The 9,171-nt window shown below is 45.3% G+C and overlaps 1 protein-coding gene and 1 pseudogene across 9 annotated transcripts in view; one reads left to right on the top strand and one right to left on the bottom strand.

Moving 5' to 3' along the window:
* Positions 1 to 4,412: 4,412 nt before the first annotated feature.
* LOC117284781 lies at positions 4,413 to 4,910 on the bottom strand (annotated as a pseudogene).
* Positions 4,911 to 7,771: 2,861 nt separating this feature from the next.
* Positions 7,772 to 9,171, top strand: part of Wdr45 (WD repeat domain 45) — a 6,209-nt gene continuing 4,809 nt past the window's right edge. For 3 of the 9 annotated variants that reach the window (XM_010606327.3, XM_010606332.3, XM_010606323.3), the window contains exon 1: positions 7,916 to 8,115. The gene's annotated coding sequence lies outside the window, so the exon portion shown is untranslated. The other 6 variants (XM_010606331.3, XM_010606325.3, XM_010606330.3 and 3 more) reach the window with 3 other exon arrangements.

The following is a 9,171-nucleotide window of genomic DNA, read 5'->3' as shown; positions in this document are numbered from 1 at the left end:
CAAGTGCGCCTGACCTGTTAATTAGAAGATCCCAGAACACACGCTCAAAACAATTCCCAAAGCCCTGCACATAGACTTCTCAAGAGAACTAGAGCAGGTTTACAATAGGATGGCCTGGACCTGACCTCAGCCTGAGACATGGGATCCCAGCATTGCCTCTCAGGACCCACATGTAGATGTTCTCATGGGTTTCCTCAAGATTTGGACCACATAAAAGGACACATGCCAGGCATGGTGGTGCACGCCTGTAATCTCAACTTGGGAAGCTGAGACAGGAGGATCACTGAGAGTTCGTGGCTACTCTGGGCTACAAAGGGAGTCCCTGTGGTGAGGGGCACAAACGTCAAGAAGAGCTTGCTATCATGACTTTCCTCAAGATAACCAGCCCTCCATTCTCTAACTCTATAAGGAGAGGCACGTTTATTTGGCCAGACACTTTTAGAAGGAGCTACTTGATAATAGTAATAGTATTGTTTGAGGAACAAACGCGAACAGCCCAGTCAACATACCAAAAATTTTTCCCCCAGGCTGGCTTCCAACTCTCAGCAATACTCTTGCCTTAGCCTCTCCAGTGCCGGGATTACAGCAGTGTGCCACCACACATGGTTTTTAAATAAAAAATTTTTAAAGGAGTGTCTCTTCAAGGCATACTATGGGCAAGTGAGATATATACTTATATAACTTTTTTCAGAAGTGGGGATTCAGATAAATCCTCAGTCCTTTTTTTATTTTTTTTACATTTTGAGACAAGGTCTCACTGAATCACTAAATTGCCCAGGCTGGGCTCAAACTTTTCGCATCCTGCCTGAGCCTCCCAGAGTGCTGGGATCACAGGAATGTGACACCGTATCTGTCTGGCCGTGGTATCCAACTTCAATACATAATTAGTAGTCCGAACAACTAAATCGAAGGTGCTGTCTAATATAAAACAGAAACGACGTTCTTCAAGACCAAGAAAGAAGAGACAGTTACAAAGATTTCCCTAGGGGCCGGGGATTTAGCTCAGCGGTTCGGTGGCCTGCCTTGCAAGCGCAAGGACCTGAGTTCAATGCCCGGTACCAAAAAAAAAAAACAAAACAAAAAAAAGATTTCCCTGGTAGGCCGTGCCGTGCCTACCTCCTTACTTGGCGACCTCCTCCATCCAGCACGGGCGGAGCCAGGGGAGCGGACCACCGCGGGCAGCCTGGCTTGGGGTGTGTGGCACCGCTGGCTGGAGTGTCCTAGGCGGTCAGGTCAACAAACCAGTTGTGGGCCAAAATGCAAGCTGCCACAAGATGATCCGACACCTGCCCCGTGGAGGGAGCGGCGATGTTGGGCAGCTTGGGCAGCTCCGCGTCTAGGGCTGGGCGCTGCTAACACTGCAGCAGGCGGGGCTCCCGGAGGACCAGGAGAACATCACCCCATCACCCCGGAGAAGGAGGCGCCTGCCCAACAGCCGGGGGCTCAGGCCGGCCTGGCGGTGCTGAAGGCCCGGAACCGCAGTGTTGGCGGGGGGAGCAGCAGAGGCTGAAGACTGGGCGGGTTGCCCTTCTTAAAGATTTTCCTGTCAGTGATGAGAACTTGCTACTCTACCACCGTGGAAAGCAAACAGTAAACAGCCTGCATTCACCATTCACTTGGATGAAGCAGAAGACATTCTCTCATCTGAATCTTTTTTTTTTCTTTTTTTGAGTTTGTTGGTACATTCCAGGTATACAGTACAGTTACATCCATTACAGGGATCTTGTACCTTTACATGACAAGTCTTGGTTCTCATCTGAATCTTTTCAAAGTCCTTGCTTTTGACTTAGCTGCACCAACAACAGTAAATCAATTTCTTACCCAGTACTTTCTGCATCAGCAGCCTGAAAACTGCAAAGTTGAAATTTCAGCAATATTTTTTGGAGAAATAAGTTTGATAGATGCTGACCAATACCTTAAGTATTTGCCCTAGTTATCGCTGGAGCGGCTTTCATTTAGCACTCTACAGCATCACAGGACAAAGCTGACCTGCATCAGTAGTTCAAAACACTGCATATGCCCTGGAAAGTCTCAAGTCTTGTCTTATGGGCCTTAACCAGACCTACCGCAAAGCACCACAACATGCACAATAGTCAGTAAAAGTACAAAAATTCAAAGTATCATGCTGTTTCTCTCCTCGATCCCCCAGAGACACTAAATGTGTGACAGTGGAAGACTGCCCATTCAGTCACTTGGAGCACAAGGTGTACAGTTTGTACTTAGGGTTTAATTTCACAATCATTCTGAATATAGAAGTTATGGCCAAGGACAAATTATGGTATCTGTTCCTTTTTAAATGGTTTTAATTTGTATATCTTTTGTATATAACTAGATACTTGGCTAATTTTAAGTGATTTTGTTAAAGCATTAGTGATGCCAGCTGTCAGGACAAGAATAAATTTGGAAATCTTGATTCATGTAAGTCAAATTTACTTTGTGATGAAACTATGACTTTGTATTTCCCTTAGACAAGTTAACTTGTCTTATAGTTTATTACAATGGAAAATGTTATTTGAAAGCTGTTAAGGTTTTGAGGTTACAGATGGGTTGGAAAGCTTTGTGAAAATTAGCAGACAAAAATTTCCTAGAAAGTTCATTTTAAAGCGTGACATTTTAAACCCAAAAAAAACTCACTATAGTGGACTTGTGAAAAAAAAAGTATCCAGTCATTGTTAGGACTGAATATCCTTTTAAATTACACACACACACACACACACACACACACACACACACACACAACTATGTAGGCTTTAGTTAGTAGCTCTCTTCTTTTTTCTCATTTTCATTGGCTTATTTTTGATACTGGGAATTCAACTCAGGACCTTGCACTTGCCAGGCAGATGAGGCACCTCTGAACTAAACCCCAGCCCTTCACTGGCTTTTTACTTGGTGCTTTTTCTTGTTTTGCACCAAGTGTCGCTTGTGGTCTGGGAATAAAGTAAATTAACAATTCACTAACAATATGCTTGTTAAATGTTGGACCACTGAAATTGGTCTTCTTTATAGGATATACAATGTGGCAGCTATAAGAATAAAATACATAACTTTGAAAGGCACCCTACTTTATCAAATTATGCCCTATTTTTTGTAAATCATAGGGTGAAGAAACCAGAGAAAGAATAGTTGAATATGTAGTGAAAAAGGGACTTCTATTGTAGAAGAATAAGAAGAGAGTAAAACCAGAGGGCAAATCTCTAAAGCCCCAAGCATATGTATATATTTCAAATAAACCAAGAATTTGTTACCTTAAAAAATTTTCTTGGGGGCTGGGGATTTAGCTCAGTGGTTCGGTGGCCTGCCTTGCAAGTGCAAGGACCCGAGTTCAATCCCCGGTACCAAAACAAAACAAAACAAAAAAAACGCTAAAAAATTTTCTTGGGCTGGGGATGTAGCTCAGCAGCACAACAACTGCCTGGCAAGTGCAAGGGCCTGAGTTTGGTCCCCAGTACCAAAAAAAATTCCCTAGTAACAAATATATTTTATTCATGCTACAACTGCAGAAATGTTCACATTCTCCACCTCCTCCTCCTCCTCCTCCTCCTCCTCTTCTTCTTTTTAAATGGAGAAAGGTTTATTTAGCTCACAGTTCATAGAGGTTCCAGTCCATAATTGGCTGGCTCCAAGGCAGGGTGGATGGCAGACAGGCACCTCAGAAAAGAAACATGTTGCACACAAGGTACCAAAAACAACGAGGGACCTTAACAGTGTCTTTCTGTCCCTTTTATGCAGATTACTTAGGCAGGTAGTACACCCTCAATCCTAGTGCCTAGCATTGCACCATGAATGAATTACAGAAAAAGCTCCACTTAAAACTGCATGAGCTTTGGGGGGATTTCAAGACACAAGTCATAACAAGGACCCAGCCTCCACACTGAAAGGTACACGGTTCCAAGGTGCCTGTTTTCTCCTCCAGCAGAGAGTGTCCAATTCTTTCTAAAAATATAAATTGTGCCAGGCGTGGTGGCGCACGCCTGCAATCCCAGCACTCGGAAGGCTGAGGCAGGAGGATCGCTGTGAGTTAGAGACCAGCCTGGGCTACCTAGTGAGCTCCAGGTCAGTCTCAACTATACAGTGAGACCCTGTCTCAAAAAACAAAAAATATAAATATAAATATAAATTGCCCTGCAACAACAGAGACAAAGAGCAAAATGTGTTCTTCTGAATCAGGATGTTCTGTGATGTTTATAATCGGCAAAATCACCCAGAACAGGACAGAGCCCCCAGCAGTGCTGGAGAAGCAGGCCAGACTTAGGATTGTAAGGAAAAATTATCTCTGCCCATCTCCAGCAGAGTTGGGGCCTGTTTGCCAAGTATCCCCGAGCTGGCATTTTTCTGAAGTTTTCCAGTGCTGGTCCCTTAAACACCTGTGGGAACCCAAGGCCTTCTGGGCAGAGGGTGTTCTGCGGCCTTTGCTAGATCTTCTGCAGGTCCTCAGGCCCAAATGACACAGGCAGAAACTCCTGGACTGTTCTGACCACGTAAGTACCATCTGCCTTGGTCATGTACACATCCAGTCAGTGCCAAACTGGAGATAGCAATGGCCCTGAAGTCCTTGTGCCCTTCAGAGATGGCCTTCTGGATTGCAGTCCATTCAGCACAGATGCCCAGTGCATGGCAGGCATTTTCTACATTGCACACCGAGAAGATCGACCTGTCTCAGGTGAGCAGGGCAACCCTCACCAGGAAATGGCTGTAGGGGCAGTAGGCAGACTTCTTGACTTCCTGGGAGGACAGCAGCAGGCGCTGGACATGCTCGGGCTCCGGGGTGCAGGTGCGATGATCCTGGGCCATGTCTTTCAGCCACATGCATCTTCTTTTGACAAATGCTATTCATCAATACCATGATTTTTCCTTTACGTTTGGTCTTGTTTTTCTTTTTTGTTTTGTTTTTTTGAAACAGGGTCTGGCTATGTATTCCAGGCTGGCCTTGAATTTACAGCAATCTTCCTGCCTCAGCCTTTAGAGTGCTTGGATTACAACCCTGCGCCAACATGCCCAGCCAGCTTGATTTTACCAATGAGAAAACAGCCTCAGAGATTCTGAGGGCGGAAATTGTCTCCCACATAAAAAGGGGCAGCTATAGTTGTGTAACTGTGTCTTCTGAGGAAGTGTGCAATTTGTTAGTAACTGTGTAACTATGCCTTCTGAGAAAGGTATATTGTAACCATAGTCACTACTGTAATGCAAACTTTCTAGAGTGAGGCAAACTCAGAAAGCCCTGCCAAACCTCCTGCTCCCACTTCTTTGCCCCTCTGCTTATGTAATTATGTTTAGATTGATGGCTGTTTCCCCCTCCCACAGAAACATAAAGGTATAAGAATGAGAGTAAACTGTATGATGCTTTCTAGGCAATTTAAATCCCTCCAAGCTGCTAGTAATAAAGGCGATTTTGCTCCTAACTCAGTGCAGTTGGTGGTCTGTCCAAGACCCCCCTAGCAGTCATACTTCATTTCCATAAAATGCCCAGGTTGAAAGATTTAAAGTCAAATTTGATTCCAAAGTCCCAGCCGTGTCTCTCCTAGGGTTAAATGGAGTAATGACAGGAAAGTCTTTGTATCACTTGTCTGTTACTATGTGACATGCTTCCCCAGAACTAAAGACCTTTATTTATTTATTTATTTATTTATGGGTTTGGGTTTTTTTTGTTTTTTTTTTTTTGAGAGAGAGAGAGAGAGTCTTGATATGCAGTCCAGGCTAGCCTTGAACTCATGGCGAACCTCCTGCCTCGGTACAACTTAACAATTTTAATAGCTTTAATTGTAATTGTAGAATAGGGCAATACTGTTCCATAAAAGAGTAAGTATTGCAGTGAGTTGAAGAGGAGATTGATTTGGACAGAGAATGACTGAAGAAAGAAGTACCCCCACAAAAAAAGCAGCTCAGTCATTTCACTTACTTTCCTTGTTAGGAGAGGATAGGGAATAAAAAAACGGGAAAACCAATTTGATAAAATCAGGTGACTTGAGATTACTTTTTTGTGTAAGGATTAAGGCAAATTGAAGCTAAGCCTTATATCTGAACTTCCAAGAAATATAGATTTAGAAAGATAACAAGCGGGTTTCAATTGGCAGGGCAATAAAATTCTCTCCACCTTAATCCTTATACAGAAAAATGTAACCTAAGGACTGAGGATGTTGCCATATGGTAAAGCTCTCGCCTGTTTTCCATTTCCAACACAGCCAAAAAAAGACCTCAAACAAAACCAAAAAACCCCAAACAACAATGCTTTTGAAAGGCGCACATGGACGCCAGGCGTGGTGGCGCATATCTGTAATCCCAGCACTCGGGAGGCTAAGTCAGGAGGATCGCTGTGAGTTTGAGACCAGCCTGGGCTACATAGTGAGTTCCAGGTCAGTCTCAACTACATAGTGAGACCCTGTCTAAAAATAAAAATAAAAAATAAAAACAAATACAAAAACAGAACACAGAAAAAGAGTCAATGACCCAATACTGTTTTTGGGCCGGGGATTTAGCTCAGTGGTTCCGGCGCCTGCCTCACAAGCACAAGGACCCAGGTTCAATCCCTGGTACCAAAAAAAAAAAAAGAAAGAAAGAAAGGTGCACATGGAGCTGGGTTTGCAGCTGGAGCACCGCTCACCTAGCAGGAATGTCCAGGGTTCTGGGTTCTACAGTACCCAGCACTGCAGCAGCAACAACAGTCACCCCAGACAACCCATTCATCCATGAATGGATCAATGCTTTCATGAGGGCAAGGACTTCATGACTCAATCACTTTGCAAAGATCCCACCTTAAAATACCATTCAGATGTGAATTTGGAGTTAAATTTCCAATACATGAAATTAAGGGTCTATTCAAACCATAGCAATACCCAAGAATACTCCAGTATTTAGATTTGTACACTGGTGGAAAAGTATAGTGGGCCGGTGGTGCATGCCTGTAGTTCCAGCATTCAGGAGGATTGCTAGACTTCAAGGCCAATTTGGGTTACACAGTGAGCTCAATCTGGGCATGGTGGCACACACCTGTAATCCTAGCACTTGGGAAGCTGAAGTAGGAGGATTGCCGTGAGTTCAAAGCCAGCTGGCCTAAATAGTGAGTTCAAGACCAACAAGAACTACATAGTAGGGAGACCTCGTCCAAAAAAAATTTTTTATAAGAAAAAGTACACGCAGTGGTATATGGTTGTAATCCAGCTACTCAAGAGGCTTAGACAGAAGGACCGGAAATTTGAGCACAGCCTGAGCAATTTAGCAAGACCCTGTTGAAAACGAAGATTTAAACTGGGCATGGTGGCACACGCTGTAAACCCAGCATTTGCTAAACTGGGCACTGCAAGATCAAGGCCAGCCTGAACTACATGGCGAGACCCTGTCTAAAAATTTTTAAAATTTACCTAAAGAGAAATACTTCCAATATGCACATAACCTGACACGCGCGCACGCGCGCACACACACACACATACACACACACACACACAACCTTTTCTTGTTTCCACAGTAAGTACTCATACCTCTTACCATAAAATTTTTTTATTTTGTAACTAAAACAAGGCAGGGGATAGGGCGGAGAGTAAGAAAGCAAAATCCCACTCCTACTATTTTTCCAGGAAGAAAGAATGACGGAGAAAAAGGCTCCAGGGGCTCTAAATCCACTCCCGCCTTGAGCCTTTCAAAGCCACTTCCCTAAATCTGGGAAGATTTAAAGCAAACAGCAGGTCCTCTAGCCCAATCGGGGAACCAAATAAGGTTGGTTTGGAAGGTTAACGCCTCCAGCTCTATGTGGGTTGACAAATTGAAGACTCCGCCTTTTTCCGGTACTAAGGGGAAAGAAAGCCTCTCTTCCGCCCTTTTCCACTTCACTCAGTCTAGCCCTCGGGGAGCTTCCAACCATCCTGCCGACCTTCCTCGGCTCCCCGAGCTCCCCTAGGAAAACCCTACTAATTGAACGGTATGTCCCTAAGACCCGCACACCAGGGAGAAGGACCGCGACCAAGTTTTTCCGCCAAGATGTCACTTCCGGGCACAGACTCCCTCCCCCGGAAGTGGGGCCTGATGTAAACACCAGAACCGGGTGCCCAAGCCCGGAAGGTCAGAAAGCCGGGCCGCGGGCGGTACCGACTGCTGGGGTCGGGACCGGGGTCACGTAGAGGTCAGGTCGGTGCAGCCGGCGGGGAGCTGGAGCATGATCCCAGGGTTGGTCGGGGTCCTGGGGTGGGGGATGGGTATTGGTAGTTGGGGTATCTGCCACAATCTTGAGTGGGTGCTGGTGTTGGAAGCGTAGGAATACTCTTGAGAAAGAGTGGAGGCATCCCAGGTAGGGTTCACAAATGGTGCGGGAATTTGGAATGGAGATCTGAAAACGGGTTCTTGGAAGGTTGAGCTTTCAACAGAATGGGTCTTGGGGGGCAGATCGTCTGGTAGAGGGTGTTACAGTATGGAAAGATAGTAGCTTTGTGCTCTCAGTAGATGGACAGGGAGCGCATCTAAGCAGAAGTCTTGGGAAACTGGATTAGAGAAGGTGGGGGCTCTAGGGCAGGAATCTTGAGGGAGGGGGAACAGTAGGTGTTTTGCAAGGTTGTTTTCCTAGCGGGAGTTTTGGGTGGTGTGACTTGTGAAAAGGTCTTGAGGAGGTGCCCTTAGGTCTTAGGGAGAGAAAGGAGTTCTAGAGGAGGAACCTCAGGGGAAGGGGTTCCTGAGGATGAGTCTAGGCCAGCTCATGCAGGAGTTGGGGACAGCAGATCAGGAGGGAGTGTGGAAGGAGTGGAAGGTTTAGAGTGACTAGGAAATGCCCAGATAGGGTCTTTATGGCTCCAGGGGTTAGGGGAAACGTCCAATGCTGGTCTTGGTGGGCAAAGTTAGTAAGGGAGAAGGAGATTGGAGAAGCCGTGCTAGGAACCCGTGGAAAAATTCAGGTGTATGAATGGGTTGGGTTAGAGTTAAAAAGGCATGAAATGGAGCGTTCCCATTGGCGGGCTGTGCTTAGCAGTCTCAGGAAAGTGGAAGAGGTAAAATGCTTAGCATTCTCTCTCTTTATTTACTGGAATTCAGTGCTAGGTGAAGGCATGAATATAAATGGGCCTGGGCGTGGTGGGGCACGCCTGTAATCCCAGCACTTGGGAGGATGAAGCAGGAGGAGTTCCAGGCTAGCCTGGGATCCATAATGAGATCCTGACTAAAAAAAAAAAAAAAAAAAAAAAAAAAAGGGGGAGG

The sequence above is a fragment of the Fukomys damarensis genome, unplaced genomic scaffold (genome assembly GCF_012274545.1).
Source record: "Fukomys damarensis isolate Sample0158 unplaced genomic scaffold, DMR_v1.0_HiC HiC_scaffold_39, whole genome shotgun sequence".
In the NCBI taxonomy this organism is placed as follows: Eukaryota; Metazoa; Chordata; class Mammalia; order Rodentia; family Bathyergidae; genus Fukomys; species Fukomys damarensis.
Note: the sequence above shows the minus strand (reverse complement) of the source record. Positions and strands in the feature narration are given on the sequence as shown.